The following is an 18,512-nucleotide window of genomic DNA, read 5'->3' as shown; positions in this document are numbered from 1 at the left end:
GGAAAGGGGCAAAACAAAGAGCCTGGAAATGGGGTGAGACTTAAGAAGAGAGGCAAATGGGCATGGAGACTGATAATCAGTGAGTCATTTCATGACAAAGGCAAGGTATCGGTGCCTTCAGGTTCTTTCAGTCGGCTCCAGTTTAGAACCTTTCTGGAACAAACAGCAAAAGCCCCGACAGCAACAAACGGTGTTCCCTAGTTTCCTATGTAATTTAAGCTATACAAATACCAGTCTATTGTGAGCTATACAATAGATAGGTATTTGTGCTTCTTAGCTTCTCAAATCAAATCCAATCAAAGTGTTTTTGTCACGTGCGCCGAATACAACAGGTGTAGACCTTACAGTGAAATGCTTACCTACAGGCCCTAACCAACAGTGCAATTTTTAAGTAAAAAAAAAAAATTGGTATTCTGTCCCATTTACTGTGATTCATTACCAGAAGGTCATATAGCCCATCTAAATAAACACTTTGAATATGCTTTCTTCTCACACGCAGAATGTTTTATGTTTTTACATTTATTTAACTAGGCAAGTCAGTTAAGAACAAATTCTTATTTTCAATGACAGCCTAGGAACAGTGGGTTAACTGCCTGTTCAGGGGCAGAACGACAGAGGTTTGAACTTACAACCTTGCGGTTACTAGTCCAACACTCTAACCACTAGGCTACCCTGCCACCCCGGGCATTAGTGTAATTGTTCATTTTGAAGTACTTTTCTCCCGTTTGTTTCCTTAGTGTTCTGAGATCACTTGCAAAGAATGGCACAGAGATTGGACTTAGTCATTATTGTCTTGTTCATTTCCTTTGATGTCTGAAGTCTATGTGTGCTCATGTGTGTATGTGCATGTGCGCATGTGTTAGCTATGCGTGGGTTGACTTATAAGCCACAGTCCCTACGGTTATATCTGGGGGTGGACAGGTTTAGGGTAATTAAATATTGTGCAGATGAAGGGCGGGTGGATGAAGGGCGGGTGGATGAAGGGCGGGTGGATGAAGGGCGGGTGGGTGGCGGGCGGTTTGAATAAAGAGAAAATCTTCTTTTTTTTTATCCATAAATGTATCATTCTTGTGCAATTTATATCTATAGGCTACATTGAGGTTTTTCTTGAATCATTTTATGCTATCATGCATTAGTGCATTAGCCTAGGGGTCTAACTGTACACGTGCTAAATAGCCTACATGTCAATCGCCAAATGCTTTTGGGAAAGGGGGGGGAAAAGCCAATGTCAATCCAAGGAGGCAAAGAGGACAACGTTGGAGTATAATTCAATAAGCTGCAAAATGGAGAGTTGAAAATAAAGAGAAGGGAGGGCCAGAAAAGTCATGTTTGGAAAATAATTGGTAAAGTGGATGATCGCCTCCCACATAGCCTTAATATTAACTCCTGCAAAATGAAGCATTTCTTGCAGTAAAATGACACACCAAATGTGGGCAACATTTTTACTAAATATAATTTATTTCTTTCGGCATCTTGAGACAATGCAAATTCTCAGTTAGATACGATTTGTCGAGGCGCTATCTTTATCAGCATCACAAAAGCTGATAGTATTTCAACCACATAAAAGAGGCATTCAAGCCGAACTGAAATCTTATCAGAATGTCGTTTTCACAGCCTTCTATTTCCTTACAACACTTCAAGCTGATGCTCATTTGGACATTTTGCACAGAAAATCATTTTGCACAGAAAATCATTTTGCCCGGGACCCTAACTGTATTTGTTCTGTGAAAGAAGATGACAGAGAGAACTTTACAGAGAACTTTTGTCCTTTTATCGTTTTATGACGTTATTCTGGTGAGCAAGGGTTGATTTAGTCTTCTAGGGCAGGTGTTCTGTGGACCCCGTCTATTTCTATGGCCACAAGCACTGTTCATGACACAAACTGTTCACCCCAATCTTGTTGGCGGAGAGAATATTTAGCAGGTTTAAAGCATATTTCCTGCAATTCTACACATTTTGTCATGGGGTGCAGAAAACATTTTTCAGTTTTAAAGCTCATTTTCTTGCAATACATTTTGCCATGTCTAATGTGTCGTCATGTGATCCAAACATTATAACAAAATCTATGGGCAAAGAAAAAAAACGTTAGCTGACGTGGGCTAGTTGATCTGGACATTTCTGACAAGCTATAAATAGCTCTCTAATGACAAGAGGGAAACCCAGTTTCGAAATTGCACCTTGTACATTCTACCATTACAACTTTCAAGAGTATGTTGAAAGCCGGACTGACCCCTTAGTGGATGCCAAACTGTGGGGTGCGCCCCTGAGGGGTCGGGAGGAGGGGTGCATGTATCTGACTATCGAAAAGTTGACTAACAAATAGCCTACCAAAATGTTGGATATTATAAGCAGAAACATATCTAAATCAGGCCCCAAAATGTACAACAACATAAACGTTCACTTTATTGCATATAGTTGGGTGGTTATTAGCAATTGCGGGTGTTTGCGGGTGGACAAACAGTTGACCCGCGCACCACTAGTGTGTGTGGGCGACTCTCTACTCTTTTCTTTCTATCTCTCTCACTTCTCTCTCATCAGCGTAGAGATATATTTAGTAAGCAACCTCTTCCTCATACTTATTTTCACCAACCTCAAATCCTACTCGTCCTCCAATCGGGGACCCTCGGCTGGGCCACCGTGGCTAATCAGTCTATAATGGAGATGTCACCGTTGGCATGACGGCAGAGTGATGGTCGGCCGCTCAGCCTGAAATGTATTCATGTAAAAAACCACTAAGCAGTTAATGCCCCTTACACAAATGACTCAATTTGCTAAGGAAATGAACCTAATCTGAGCTCCTGTCAATCCTGCAGAGATTCCCAATCCCTGGGTCTGGGAGTGTAGACAATCAGTATGAGTAGCACATTTATTTTTCCTATCCATTACGTTTGTGTGATGGGCTCCTGCTAAACATAATCCATCATCAAGTAGTAGACTCTGTGAAACGTATTTTGAATTCGTTTTGACACACCAATAATGTGTGCAATGTATGATGGTAATGATGGTTAGGTAATGATGATATAAGCTATACGCTAACCACTTCCTTTATGAATGTTAAAGTTGTGTATGCACATTACCTCTGGTGACTTAGAGGCCCTTTAAAGGTACTACACATGGATTTGATAGAATATTTGCATTGTAATTTCAGAAAATGTCCATCATATTATACCAGCTTCTTGTAAAAACAATATATTTTGTTACTGAAAATATATTTAACGGCGATTTAGATGGTATAATGATTCCCTACACTGTTCAGTGCTTGTTTTCTCACATAAACTGAAATTTAGCGAATAGTGTAGAATTGTAGCAGACAGGAAAGGACTGACTACATAACCAAGTCAGAACAGCTTTCCTAGTTTGACAACCGACGTTGCTCCAGCTTGAGACGTCAATAGGTGAATGTCACAGCCAAACACTGGCAGGCAAGTAATACTGTGAAACATGATCATTCCGCTATTAGCACCTGATATGGACATTTTCTGAAACTAAAATGCTAATTAAAAATTTATAATCCTACGTAGTACCTTTTAAAAACCCTATTTTATACCTTTAAGCATCGGCTCCTGTCTGGAGGTAGGGCCCGTCACTATCTCTCAAAAAGGAGGAGAGCAGATAAGAAACTGCAGGCATACTTAATTAAAATTCTTTCCCTCAAAAAAGGAACAAAACATTTATTTTTCTGATGTTGTTTTTCTGTTTATCGACACGCTGAATTTCCGTGTACAGCTGCCTCTACAGAGCTATAACCAGCCGTGGGCGCCATTCTGCATAGATTAATGCATTTGATATGTCCTCATCCTCCTCCTCCTATTTTCCTCCTGGTTTAGTGCTAGAAATCATAACTGTCTCCTCTCTGTGGCTGGGGCTCTGCTCTCCCCTCGTGGAGCTGTGTAGGGGGGGAGCTCATGGAGCTGTGCAGGGGGGAGCTGGGCAATTTGTTTCTGGATGGCTCCAGGCTTATCGGCTCGACAGATGGGCCGCGTGCCTGCCTTGTCTCCTCTCCTCAGGTTCGTTGGGGGTAGGCACGCGCTGCTCTCTTTGCTGCGCCTGACAAAACTCATTACAGGTGCTCCCCAGGAGAGACGATGTCTCCACGAGGACCCGTTACCCCCGCCGAACCCCGCGCCGCCGCTCTCTCTCGCCGTGGAGGGCCGCCGACCCGTAGCCAAAGAGACAAAAACCCATTTGGGAGTTTCAGTATGGTTGAGTGATACTGGACTCACCTTCTCAAGGCTCACAGGTTACAGACACATAGCGAGGGAAGGCCTAGTCTACAACGACAAAACACCACTGAACAACATGCAGATATGATGAAGAGGATTCTGAGGATTTCTACTAAGTAAAAGCCGCATTTAACAAAGACGTTAATAAGGCACCGATACATTTAACAAATATATATTATTTAACCTTTATTTAATTAGGCAAGTCAGTTAAAGAACAAATTCTTATTTACGATGATGGCCTTCACGGTATGCTTCATATAGGCTATTCATTCATCTTAACGATAGTTTCCATCAATAAATGTTCAAGTCAACAGCTTAGCGAAACATGAACTGACTATATCTCTGGGTCGTGTTTGAAGAGACCTGCCTGCGTTTCTCCTCGTAATTGAATTTAAGCTATAACCTTGTGGTTAGTCAATAGCAGCAACACAAGCAGAGGCTGATGTGTGTGTGATAACGCCAACGTGGCAGAGTGGTAGCGTCTCAGGCCAGGGGCTGTTATTGATCCTATTTAAACTGCTGTCTCGCTTCATCTTTTATTCATTGGCTTTGGTTCATTTACTTATGCACTTTAAAACATGGAGTAATGCTGAGCAGCCCGAGGTGTTGTTACACTCTGATTCTCCACTCTTCTGCTCTTATCATCCCTTCTGCTCAGGGCTTCTCAGATTCTCAGATAGGGAAGATTGTAATGGGATGAAGACTGTGTGATGACTGTGAGATATATATATATATTTCACCTTTATTTAACCAGGTAGGCTAGTTGAGAACTAGTTCTCATTTACAACTGCGACCTGGCCAAGATAAGGCAAGGCAGTGCGACACAAACAACAACACAGAGTTACACATGGAATAAACAAACATATAGTCAATAACACAATAGGGGGGAAAAGTATATATACGGTGTGTGAAAATGGGGTAAGATAAGGGAGGTAAAGGCAATAAATAGGCCATAGTGATGAAGTAATGAAGTACAATTTAGCAATTAAACACTGGAGTGGTAGATGTGCAGAAGATGAATGTGCAAGTAGAGATACTGGGGTGCAAAGGAGCAAAAATAAATAACAGTATGGGAATGAGGTAGTTGGATGGGCTATTTACAGATGGGCTATGTACAGGTGCAGTGATCTGTGAGCTGCTCTGACAGCTGGTGCTTAAAGTTAGTGAGGGAAGGTATGAGTCTCCAGCTTCAATGATTTTTGCAGTTCGTTCCAGTCATTGGCAGCAGAGAACTGAAAGGAAAGGCGGCCGAAGGAGGAATTGGCTTTGGAGGTGACCAGTGAAATATACCTGCTGGAGCGCGTGCTACGGGTGGGTGCTGCTATGGTGACCAGAGAGCTGAGATAAGGCGGGGCTTTACTTAGCAAAGACATATAGATGACCTGGAGCCAGTGGGTTTGGCGACGAATATGAAGCGAGGGCCAGCCAACGAGAGCATACAGGTTGCAGTGGTGGCTAGTATATGGGGCTTTGGTGACAAAACGGATGGCACTGTGATAGACTGCATCCAATTTGCTGAGTAGAGTGTTGAAGGCTATTTTGTAAATGACATCGCCAAAGTCAAGGATCGGTAGGATATTCAGTTTAACGAGGGTATGTTTTGCAGCATGAGTGAAGGATGCTTTGTTGTGAAACAGGAAGCCGATTCTAGATTTTATTTTGGATTGGAGATGCTTAATGTGAGTCTGGAAGGAGAGTTTACAGTCTAACCAGACACATATAATATGTGGACATCTACAAATACCTAAGTCAGACCTGTTCAGAGAAGTGAGGCTGGACGTGCGGACAGGTGCTGGTAGCGATCGGTTGAAGAGCATGCATTTAGTTTTAATTGCGTTTAAGAGCAGTTGGAGGCCACGGAAGGAGAATTGTATGGCATTGAAGCTCGTCTGGAGGTTAGTTAACACAGTGTCCAAAGAAGGGCCAGAAGGATACAGAATGGTATTGTCTGCGTAGAGGTGGATCAGATAATCACCAGCAGCAAGAGTGACATCAGTGATGTATACAGAGAAGAGAGTCGGCCCGAGAATTGAACCCTGTGGCACACCCATAGAGACTGTCAGAGGTCCGGACAACAGGCCCTCCGATTTGACACACTGAACTCTGTCTGAGAAGTAGTTGGTGAACCAGGCAAGGCAGTCATTTGAGAAACCAAGGGAATCTGTCTGTGCAGGCAGACAGTAATTGCTGTTGGGGAATATAGTATTTCTTTAAACACTGTGGCACTAAGGCTTTGTTTATCCTGCCTTTATTGGGGTTTCTTATGAGGACCATGACCATGTTGGGGGACACTTTATTAGGATAGTCTGGGTAGTCCACCTGTAGATTCTCTACAGATGGTCATACTATCAAAAAACTACACTAAAATCGAGCTCACAGCCATGCAATCTCCATAGACAAACATTGGCAGTAGAATGGCCCGTACTGAAGAGATTAGTTACTTTCAGCGTGGCACCATCATAGGATGCCACCTTTCCAACAAGGAAGTTTGTCAAAATTCTGCCCTGCTAGTGCTGTCCCGGTCAACTGTAACTGCTGTTACTGTGAAGTGGAAACGTCTAGGAGCAACAACGGTACAGCCGTGAAGTGGTAGGCCACACAAGCTCACAGAACTGGACCGCCGAGTGCAGAAGCGCATTAAAATTGTCTGTCCTCGGTTGAAACACTCCCTACCGAGTTCCAAACTGCCTCTGGAAGCAACATCAGCACAATAACTGTTCAGGACCAACTCCATATTAATGAGATGTTCGAAGAGTATGTGTCCACATACTTTTGACTATGCAGTGTATCTGATAAGAAACTGCTTGCTAGGGTTAATAGATAGTTAGTTGAAATGTTACTGATAGTCTGTAGAGCAGGGATCATCAGCTAGGTTCAGCCGCGGGATGTTTTTCTTCTTGAGCGTATGGTCAGAGGGCCGGAATATAATTACAAATAACTTGTAGAATGCAAATTGACTGCAAGAAGCCCAAAAAGATATCATATTTGACTAAAACATAATCATTCCAAACCTTGCTTACATTTGTATAATATCACATATACAGTATCTCTCTATTATGCGTGAGAATACTTTGGAACAGATTTATATTTAAATCACAGGGAACTGATTATATGATGTTTTTACAGTCTTTTATATCTGATCTAAAAATGTAAAATACTTTCATCAGAAAACTTGGGGGGGCAAATTAAATGACCCGGGGGCCAAATTCGGCCTACGGCCTGCCATTTGGGGAACCCTGCTGTAGGACATCTACAGATGGACTATCCAAATAAAGTGTTACCCCATGGTGCAGGTGCTGGTCGAGTATCAATTTTTCCAACCCTATGGTTAGGATTCGCACTCACCGCCACGGCCCGGGTTCGATTCCCGGTCAGGGAGCTACTCCTTGGGCTCCCGAGTGGCGCAGCGGTCTAAGGCACTGCATCTCAGTGCTAGAACTGTCACTACAGACCCTGGTTCGATCCCGGGCTGTATCACAACCGGGCGTGATCAGGAGTCCCATAGGGCGGTGCACAATTGGCCCAGTGTTGTCCGGGTTAGGTGCATCCTACTGTACACTTTTCTCCTTTATTGAAGTGCACTCCTACTGTGCCGGTCCCATCCTCACCTCAACATATTCCTTTAGGGAGCATCAAAAGCAGCCTGAGCGGCAGACGGACAGTGTTAGTGGAGTGCATATTCACACGGATGACTATCTGACTTTGAACATTTCCTCTCAAAGACCCTGTAACAGGGAAGGGTGTGTTTTCATCCCTCCTGAGTGTACACTATTTTCCAATGGCAGGTCAAACTGTGCCTAGCCATGTGTTAAATCAGGTCGCATGGAGGCTTCTGTCACCTCCCACTAGCAGCAGAAAGAGTTTTTGGAGATGAAGGGGAAGGAGATAGAAGGTGAAAGGAGGACAGAACGAAGCAGGAGGAAGTAGTTTTCAACAACCAATTAGCTCAGTGGTTTCCTGGAGAAAGTGCACTAACCTAGTTTGGGTGTTGGTGGAAGTGGTTGTGTAAATGTGTTTCTCCTGGTTGAAGAACAGGAAATGTGCTCTTAATCTGCACTTCAGTTGTCTATCTTGTTGTGTTTCAGGGTCTCTTCCAGCTTTGACACTAAACAGGGAGTGTCACTTAACAAAGTAGTGAGAGAACGTAGTTCTGTTAACAACGGACAATCACACACTTGATTAAACAGCCATTTCAGAGAGGGAGGTGAGGACGGGAGATCAGTTCCGCACAAATAAACTCTGCAGTGCTGTCACATAAGCCATAAACCCCTCCCACACACACACACACACGCACGCACGCACACACACACAGTCATAGACAAAATACACAAATAGTCATACACTGTTATAGCACACATACACACACTAACACACACAGTTATGTACTTAATCATACGTACACTGTCTACCAACACAACACAAATGACCCAGAAAAAGAAGAGAAAAATACATTCCAAAAAGCTTTAAAAGAGGGAGGGAATGGTCTGTTCAATACTCTGACAGCACAGCAGCAGTGAGAGATTCCCATTGACTCTCTATGACTCAAACGGGATTTCAGATTGCATGTCATTCAGGGCGTTTACACACCATGTTTACTCTCCTTGTCTCCTTGTGTTCTTCTGTATCAGACACAAACAGACTGAAATACCAGCCTTCCTCTGTCAGACTTCACTGTAATAGAATATTACGGGCGAGATCATTAACTCAGCATCGTTAAAAGAAACAAATATACTTCTGTTCATTTCATGCAGGAAAAGAGAATTAATTGTCCTGAACACCAAGCTATTATTTCCTTCATTATCCATGGACCGTGCGCTGTTCCATCTAATCAACTTCAGATCACATTTTAAACTCAGGTTTTCATATTGTCATTATGCTTGAAGGAGAGTATGGACAGAGAGATAGAGAGAGAGATGGAGAGATGGAGAGATAGAGAGATAGAGAGAGCGTCGGTGGGAGTCTTTAATTAAAGCTGATTATGCTTAATGTTCTCCGTCCATGCAGTAATGGCTCCCGTGGTAGTCCTCACACAACCTCGGGATCAAGCGGAAGTTAATTGGCTGTTAAGACTCTCCCTTTCTTTTCCATCTCAGACCGTCTTCCCCCCCCCCCCCCCCCCCCTCTTTCTCTCCTTCAGAGGAATCAGAGCGAATGACCGCCTGTGGCTCTTCAGTATTTGAATTGACGCTACGGCTGTAATCTATGAGAACATCGCCAAACTGTCTCACTGGGCTCAGAGCCACTTTCACATACAATACAGTTCATGGGCTAAAATATTAGGTATTTTATGGCTTCTAACGGTTGCATCCCAAATGCCACTCTATTTAGTGCACTTTTGACTAGAGTCCATTGTGTTTCTCAAGTAGTGTCCTATACGTATATGGTTGCAATCTAAGAGTTGGCTATCAGTCCTATTTATAACCTAGGAATTCTAGTTCTAGGTTGATCCTACCTTGTCACACACTGTCCTATCAGTGCATGGTCTGAGGCAGGCAGTGACTGCCTATTGGAGGCTCAGGGGGGGACAGAGACTAGCATGAGCAACAGCCTTGTGACTGACTGGGACTGTGCATGTCCCTCCTCGTCCCTTCGTGTGCACATTTGGTAAGCTATGATGAAGAGCTCCGTCAGGCATTCAGGGGTTGTGTAAGAGGAGCATCTCAAGAGAATACACATGCAGACGGCGGGGTTAGTGGTGGGGATGTTTGGAGTTATAAATCATATTAGCATAAAACGAACCGGGCTCGCAGTCACATGCTCTTATCGTGATACTGGCCCTTCACTAAAGGAGCATGTTTTCTCCCTTTAATGGAATCCATGGACAAGCACCGGGCCTACATTCCTACATGACTTCCTTTTACCCAGTTGGATATGACAGTTTATCTGACAGAATACATTACATTGCTCTTCAGTCAATAGCGCTGAAACATTTGAAACCTGAGTTAGTGTCAGCGGTGTATTCATGTGGCTGTCATTGTCCTTGGGGCGTTTGGCAATCAGTCTTTCACCACAGTGACTAGTCTCAGTGACAAAGCCATAAACAAAAGACACATCCGGCTCAGGATCTGAATGATTTGCCTTCCCTCTCTTACAGGACAATACAGGACATTAATGTTGAACATTCAGACTACCGAAATAGAACGGAAGTTGTTTTTATGTCCTTTATGTCCTATGTGGCTCGAGGGCTTCCTGTCAACCTTGCAGAAGGACACAGCAGCAGTAGTGATGTCCATAGGGCATTATGCCACCCTGTCCACTCCCCCACTCTGCTCTGCACCACATCGCCACTACCACATGAAGGTCCTCTACAGCCTGCGGACGCATCTTTAGGAGCCTGCTGTCTTCTTTATGTTGTCCTGCAGCCCTCTGTCCATCTCTGTTAGTTAGAGAGAGGGAGAGAGAGAGAGAGAGAGAGAGGGGGGGGGGGGGATCGGGGTGGGATCCAATCAGCTGGTTCTGAACCAAATCCACTGTGCCAACCAACACAGATAATTACAAAGGTCTGTAAATAGACATGCAGCCTTTCCCCTCTCCTTCCTTCCCTTCCTCCATCCTTTACCACTCAATGGGGTGATGGGTGGTGGGAGAATAAAGATGGGGAATAGGTAGTCTAGCAGTTATGAGCGTTGGACCAGTAACCGAAAAGTCATTGGTTTGAATCCCCTAGGTGAAAAAGCTGTCGACCTGCCCTTGAGCAAGGCAATTTACCTTGATTGATCCTGTAAGTTGCACTGAATAAGAGCGCCTGCTAAATGACTAAAATGCCAATGTAAATCATTAGAAAGGCAAAAGGGGAGGGGCTTACACAAAAGGCCAGAAATACAGAACCAGTCTAAAGTTTGGACACACCTACTCATTCAAGAGTTTCTTTATTTTTACTATTTTCTATATTGTAGAATAATAGTGAAGACATCATCACTATGAAATAACACATATAGAATCATGTAGTAAACAAAAGAGTTAAAACAAATCAAAAATATATTTTTGATTTTAGATTCTTCAAAGTAGCCACCCTTTGCCTTGATGACAGCTTTGCACACTCTTGGCATTCTCTCAACCAGCTTCACCTGGAATGCTTTTCCAACTGTCTTGAAGGAGTTCCCACATATGCTGCTTTTCCTTCACTCTGCAGTCCAACTCATCCCAAACCATCTCAATTGGGTTGAGGTTCACGTACTCTGCGTCTCACAAAGACACGGCGGTTGGAACCAAAAATCTCAAATTTGGACTCATCAGGCCAAAGGACAGATTTCCACCGGCCTAATGTCTATTGCTCGTGTTTCTTGGCCCAAGAAAGTATCTTCTTCTTATTGGTGTCCTTTAGCAGTGGTTTCTTTGCAGCAATTTGACCATGAAGGCCCGATTCACACAGTCTGCAATTGATGTTGAGGTGTGTCTTTTACTTGAACTCTGTGAAACATTTATTTGGACTGCAATTTCTAAGGCTGGTAACTCTAATGAACTTATCCTCTGCAGCAGAGGTAACTCTTGGTTTTCCTTTCCTGTGGCGGTCCTCATGAGAGCCAGTTTCATCATAGCGCTTGATGGTTTTTGTGACTGCACATGAAGAAACTTTCAAAGTTCTTGAAATGTTCCGGATTGACTGACCTTCATGTCTTCAATTAATGATGGACTGTCATTTCTCTTTGCTTATTTAAGCTGTTCTTGCCATAATATGCACTTGGTCTTTTACCAAATAGGTCTATCTTCTGTATACCACCCCTACCTTGTCACAACACAACTGATTGGCTCAAACGTATTACGAAGGAAAGAAATTCCACAAGTTAACTTTTAACAAGACACACCTGTTAATTGAAATGCATTCCAGGTGACTACCTCATGAAGCTGGTTGAGAGAATGCCAAACGTGTGCAAAGCTGTCATCAAGGAAAAGGGTGGCTATTTTGATTTTTTTCTGTTCATTTTTTTGAATATCTTCTATTTTCTTGACTATTATTCTAAAATGTAGAAAATAGTAAAAATAAAGAAAAACCCTGAAATGGGTAAGTGTATATGCTTACATTTTTTCTATGAAAAACCGCAGTCTCGGGCCTCCTAAGTGGCGCAGTAGTCTAAGGCACTGTATCGCGGTGCTTGAGGTGTCACTACAGACCCGAGTTCATTCCCAGGCTGTGTCACATCCGGCCGTGACTGGGAGTCCCATAGGGCGGCGTACAATTGGCCTAGCGTCGTCTGGGTTAGGTGAGGGTTTGGCTCATCCTGATCTATCATGTCCTTGTGGCGGGCCGGGCGCTTGCAGGCTGACTTCGGTCGTCAGTTGAACAGTGTTTCCTCCAGCACGTTGGTGCGGGCGGGTGTTAAAAAGTGTGGTTTGGCGAGTCATGTTTCGGAGGATGCGTTGACTCGACCTTCGCCTCTCCCGAGCCTGTTGGGAAGGTGCAACGATGAGACAAGATCGTAATTGCATATCACAAAATTGGGGAGAAAAAGGGACAAAAAATACAATTTAATTTATTGTACCACAGTCAATGTGGAAATAGTGTTCTTAATGTATGAACATAATGTTTTGATGAACATCATGCTGTGCCTGATGATGGTAGATGTTGTGTAACTGAGTCTTGGGTTAAGGCGATATGTGTTGTTGTGATGGTCAGTGGAGGAAGAGGAGTGTGGATTAAGTTCTAGAGACAGTCAGCACAGTAAGCAGAGTCCTCTCCCACAGTCTGGACTGGACATTCTGTTTTAACACAGAAGTCTTGTTGTCTGGACAGCCACTGATGCATCAACACGTCAGAGCCTGCACACCGGCGTGTCTTTGGATAGACAACACACACACTCATTACACACCACATTAAATGAGAATGACGCAATGTGATAGAAGGAGGTTAGCTGTGGCTTCAGGGCCGAATCAGCCTACCCCTCCTCCCTAACACATGTCCACACACACACACACACACCTTTTATTTCCTCCTTCCCTTCTGTTGTATGTATGATGTGTTTGTTTTTGTGTACCTCTACACCATAATATAGATTTCAGTGGCGTACACCTAGTGCATTCACATAGGCTTTGAGAAGGTGTCTGTGCGTGCATGCATCCAGGTGTGTGTGTGTGCGTGCATGCATCCAGGTGTGTGTGTGTGTGTGCGTGCGTGCATGCATCCAGGTGTGTGTGTGTGTGTGCGTGCATGCATCCAGGTGTGTGTGTGTGTGCGTGCATGCATCCAGGTGTGTGTGTGTGTGTGCGTGCATGCATCCAGGTGTGTGTGTGTGTGTGTGTGCGTGCATGCATCCAGGTGTGTGTGTGCGTGTGCGTGCATGCATCCAGGTGTGTGTGTGTGTGTGTGTGTGTGCGTGCGTGCATGCATCCAGGTGTGTGTGTGTGCGTGCATACATCCGTGCGTGTGTGTGTTTATTCCCTCTGTGTGTCATTTGTTTCCTTGAGGTGCGGGGGTGGATGTATGTTAGTATGGGTTTTATGTGGTACTCAGCTTCCACATCTGTCACAGAGAGCAACCACTCAGTTGTCAGTGGCTGGCTGTTGTACATTCCTTGATTCCCATGTGTGTGCCTCAGCGTGGCGCTAGTCTTATCATCCAAACAGGCAAATAGCCAGCCTCTGATTTAGTCAACTGTATTGGAAGCTACAGAGAAAGGAGGGAGTGAGGGATGACAACTGTCCTCCAAGCTAGGCTAACCCTGCTCCTTCTCACGCGTGTGACGTCTCGTGGTGGAAGGCAGGAGCCCACATGACTGGAGTTGATGTCCGCCCTCCATGCCGTCTCTGTGGACGAAAGACAGACAGCAGTGGGCCGTCCTCACCCAGCCGGGGGCAGACACAGCCAGGCCTCTACCCAGCACGGTGAACATATGCCTGGGGCTCCAGCGTTGCCCCTTTACTCCTCAGCTCCACCGACCAATCATAAAACTAGGCTGCATCTCAAATGGCACCCTTTTCCCTGGTCAAAGGGTAGTGCACTATGTAGGGAATAGCGTGCCATTTGGGATGGAGCCACAACACTCATCTTAGAGAGGATGAGGGGGAGGGGCTGGTTGTCAATCTGATATCAAACCCTGAGACAGACGGCTGTCAGGACTGCTGCCTTCCCTATTGTTATTCTGTCTCGTCCATCACAGATGCCCCATACGTACATACATACAGTATATCACAAAAGTGAGTACACCCCTCACATTTTTGTAAATATTTGAGTATATCTTTTCATGTGATAACACTGAAGAAATTACACTTTGCTACAATGTAAAGTAGTGAGTGTACAGCTTGTATAACAGTGTCAATTTGCTGTCCCCTCAAAATAACTCAACACACAGCCATTAATGTCTAAACCGCTGGCAACAAAAGTGAGTACACCCCTAAGTGAAAATGTCCAAATTGGGCCCAAAGTGTCAATATTTTGTGTGGCCACCATCATTGTCCAGCACTGCCTTAACCCTCTTGGCCACCGTGCTGCAGCTCAGTTTCAGGGTCTTGGCAATCTTCTTATAGCCCAGGCCATCTTTATGTAGAGCAACAAATCTTTTTTTTCAGATCCTCAGAGAGTTCTTTGCCATGAGGTGCCATGTTGAACTTCCAGTGACCAGTCAGTATGAGGGAGTGTGAGAGCCATGACACCAAATGTAACACACCTGCTCCCCATTCACACCTGAGACCTTGTAACACTAACGAGTCACATGACACCGGGGAGGGAAAATGGCTAATTGGACCCAATTTAGACATTTTCACTTAGGGGTGTACTCACTTTTGTTGCCAGCGGTTTAGACATTAATGGCTGTGTGTTGAGTTATTTTGAGGGGACAGCAAATTGACACTGTTATAAAAAATAAAATCCCGAAAATCACATTGTAGGATTTTTTATGAATTTATTTGCAAATTATGGTGGACAATAAGTATTTGGTCAATAACAAAAGTTTATCTCAATACTTTATTATATACCCTTTGTTGGCAATGACAGAGGTCAAACATTTTCTGTAAGTCTTCACAAGGTTTTCACACACTGTTGCTGGTATTTTGGCCCATTCCTCCATGCAGATCTCCTCTAGAGCAGTGAGGTTTTGGGGCTGTTGCTGGGCAACACAGACTTTCAACTCCCATTTCTATGGAGTTGAGATCTGGAGACTGGCTAGGCCACTCCAGGACCTTGGAATGCTTCTTACGAAGCCACTCCTTCGTTGCCCGGGCGGTGTGTTTGGGATCATTGTCATGCTGAAAGACCCAGCCACGGTTCATCTTCAATGCCCTTACTGATGGAAGGAGGTTTTCACTCAAAATCTCACGATACATGGCCCCATTCACTCTTTCCTTTACACGGATCAGTCGTCCTGGTCACTTTGCAGAAAAACAGCCCCAAAGCATGATGTTTCCACCCCCATGCTTCACAGTAGGTATGGTGGGTATGGTGTTCTTTGGATGCAACTCAGCATTCTTTGTCCTCCAAACACGAGGAGTTGAATTTTTACCAAAAAGTTATATTTTGGTTTCATCTGACCATATGACATTCTCCCAATCTTCGTCTGGATCATCCAAATGCTCTCTAGCAAACTTCAGACGGGCCTGGACATGTACTGGCTTAAGCAGGGGGACACGTCTGGCACTGCAGAATTTGAGTCCCTGGCGGCGTAGTGTGTTACTGATGGTAGGCTTTGTTACTTTGGTCCCAGCTCTCTGCAGGTCATTCACTAGGTCCCCCCGTGTGGTTCTGGGATTGTGATCATTCTGGGATTGTGATCATTTTGAGATCTTGCGTGGAGCCCCAGATCGAGGGAGATTATCAGTGGTCTTGTATGTCTTCCATTTCCTAATAATTACTCCCACAGTTGATTCCTTCAAACCAAGCTGCTTACCTATTGCAGATTCAGTCTTCCCAGCCTGGTGCAGGTCTACAATTTTGTTTCTGGTGTCCTTTGACAGCTCTTTGGTCTTGGCCATAGTGGAGTTTGGAGTGTGACTGTTTGAGGTTGTGAACAGGTGTCTTTTATACTGATAACAAGTTCAAACAGGTGCCATTAATACAGGTAACGAGTGGAGGACAGAGGAACACTCTTAAAGAGGTACTGGTCTGTGAGAGGTCTGTGAGAGCCAGAAATCTTGCTTGTTTGTAGGTGACCAAATACTTATTTTCCACCATAATTTACAAATAAATTCATAAAAAATCCTACAATGTGATTTTCAGGAATTTTTTTTCTCATTTTGTCTGTCATAGTTGAAGTGAGGAAAATTACAGGCCTCTCTCATCTTTTTAAGTGGGAGAACTTGCACTATTGGTGGCTGACTAAATACTTTTTTTGCCCCACTATACATACACACATACATTAATTTTGGCCAATGCCTCATGGCAGAGCTGGTGTAATTGAGTCAGGTTTGTAGACCTTGCTCGCACACACTTTTTCAGTTCTGCCCACAAACTTTCTATAGGCTTGAGGTCAGGGCTTTGTGATGGCCACTCCAATACCTTGACTTTGTTGTCCTTAAACCATTTTGCCACAACTTTGGAAGTATGCTTGGGGTCATTGTCCATTTGGAAGACCCATTTTGCGACCAAGCTTGGACTTCCTGACTGATGTCTTGACATGTTGCTTCTATATATCCACATAATTTCCCTTTCTCATGAAGCCATCTATTTTGTGAAGTGCACCAATCCCTCCTGCAGTAAAGCACCCCCACAACATGATGCTGCCACCCCTGTGCTTCACGGCTGGGATGGTGTTCTTCGGCTTGCAAGCATCCCCCTTTGTCCTCCAAACATAACGATGGTCATTATGGCCAAACAGTTATATTTTTGTTTCATCAGACCAGAGGACATTTCTCCAAAAAGTACGATCTTTGTCCCCATGTGCAGTTGCAAACCGTAGTCTGGCTTTTTTTATGGCGGTTTTGGAGCATTGGCTTCTTCCTTGCTGAGCGTCCTTTCAGGTTATGTCGATATAGGACTTGTTTTACTGTGGATATAGATACCTTTGTACCTGTTTCCTCCAGCATCTTGACAAGGTCCTTTGCTGTTGTTCTGGGATTGATTTGCACTTTTCACACCAAAGTACGTTCATCTCTAGGAGACAGAACACGTCTCCTTCCTGAGCGGTATGTCGGCTGCGTGGTCCCATGGTGTTTATACTTCCGTACTATTGTTTGTACAGATAAACGTGGTACCTTCAGGCGTTTGGAAATTGCTTCCAAGGATGAACCAGATTTGTGGAGGTCTGCAATTCTTTTTCTGAGGTCTTGGCTGATTTCTTATTATTTTCCCATGATGTCAAGCAAAAGAGGCACTGAGTTTGAAGGTAGGCCTTGAAATACTTCCACAGGTACATCTCCAATTGACGTCAATTAGCCTATCAGAAGCTTCTAAAGACATGACATCATTTTCTGGAATTTTCCAAGCTGTTTAATGGCACAGTCAACTTAGTGTATGTAAACTTCTGACCCACTGGAATTGTGATACGATGAATTATAAGTAAAATAATCTGTCTGTAAACAATTGTTGGAAAAATGTCTTGTGTCATGCACAAAGTAGATGTCCTAACCGACTTGCCAAAACTATAGTTTGTTCACAAGAAATTTGTGGAGTGGTTGAAAAACGAGTTTTAATGACTCCAACCTAAGTGTATGTAAACTTCTGACTTCAACTGTACATACATATGTCATCATACCTGTAATATATACTGAATAGCTAGTATATATATATATATGGCTATATTATATTGCAGGTCCTTGGCTTTGTGAGGACAGTGGTACTATGTATAAGGTCTCACCTCTTGATATGCTGTTTGTTATGACCTACTGTATAGCAACCACCTAGAACCACCCATGTTTTAGCATCTACTACATTACCAAGCTCAGCTGTGACTTTGCGTAGATATGTCTTATGGGTCTTAATGTACCAGACAATCTCCTCTCTTTCAGAGGTGACCGTTGTTATGGGATCAATTTCCTTTTTTTTTCCAAGGTGTGTGTTATTACGAGGTCAATCTCTTCTCTGTCTAAGGTGTGTGTTATTGTGTCCTGATATCTCCTCATCCTCCTTTCATATCCATGGTGTGTGTTGTAACGATGTGTTGCAGTACGCATGCTCAGGGCAGGTCTGGCGACCCAGAGATGATACTGATGATTGATCCTGGCGGTGGGATAAGTACCCAGCTCAGCACCGGCCCACTGAAACGCAGCCAGCTGGAAAATTAGAAATCTCTTCATCCCTGGTCCATTTGATATCCGGTATCATCTTCCCAGCTCGTACGGTGCAGGCCATGCACTCCCCTCTCACAGCCAATAAATCTGTAATTAAATGATGTGTGTGTGTGTGTATACGTGAGCGCCCGGTGC

At 44.0% G+C, this 18,512-nt stretch overlaps 1 protein-coding gene across 2 annotated transcripts in view; it reads left to right on the top strand.

Moving 5' to 3' along the window:
- Positions 1 to 18,512, top strand: part of LOC109893317 (zinc finger protein 385C-like) — a 193,370-nt gene that overhangs the window by 141,563 nt on the left and 33,295 nt on the right. The gene's annotated exons all lie outside the window — the stretch shown is intronic.

Source organism: Oncorhynchus kisutch, linkage group LG10 (genome assembly GCF_002021735.2).
Source record: "Oncorhynchus kisutch isolate 150728-3 linkage group LG10, Okis_V2, whole genome shotgun sequence".
NCBI lineage: Eukaryota > Metazoa > Chordata > Actinopteri > Salmoniformes > Salmonidae > Oncorhynchus > Oncorhynchus kisutch.
Note: the sequence above shows the minus strand (reverse complement) of the source record. Positions and strands in the feature narration are given on the sequence as shown.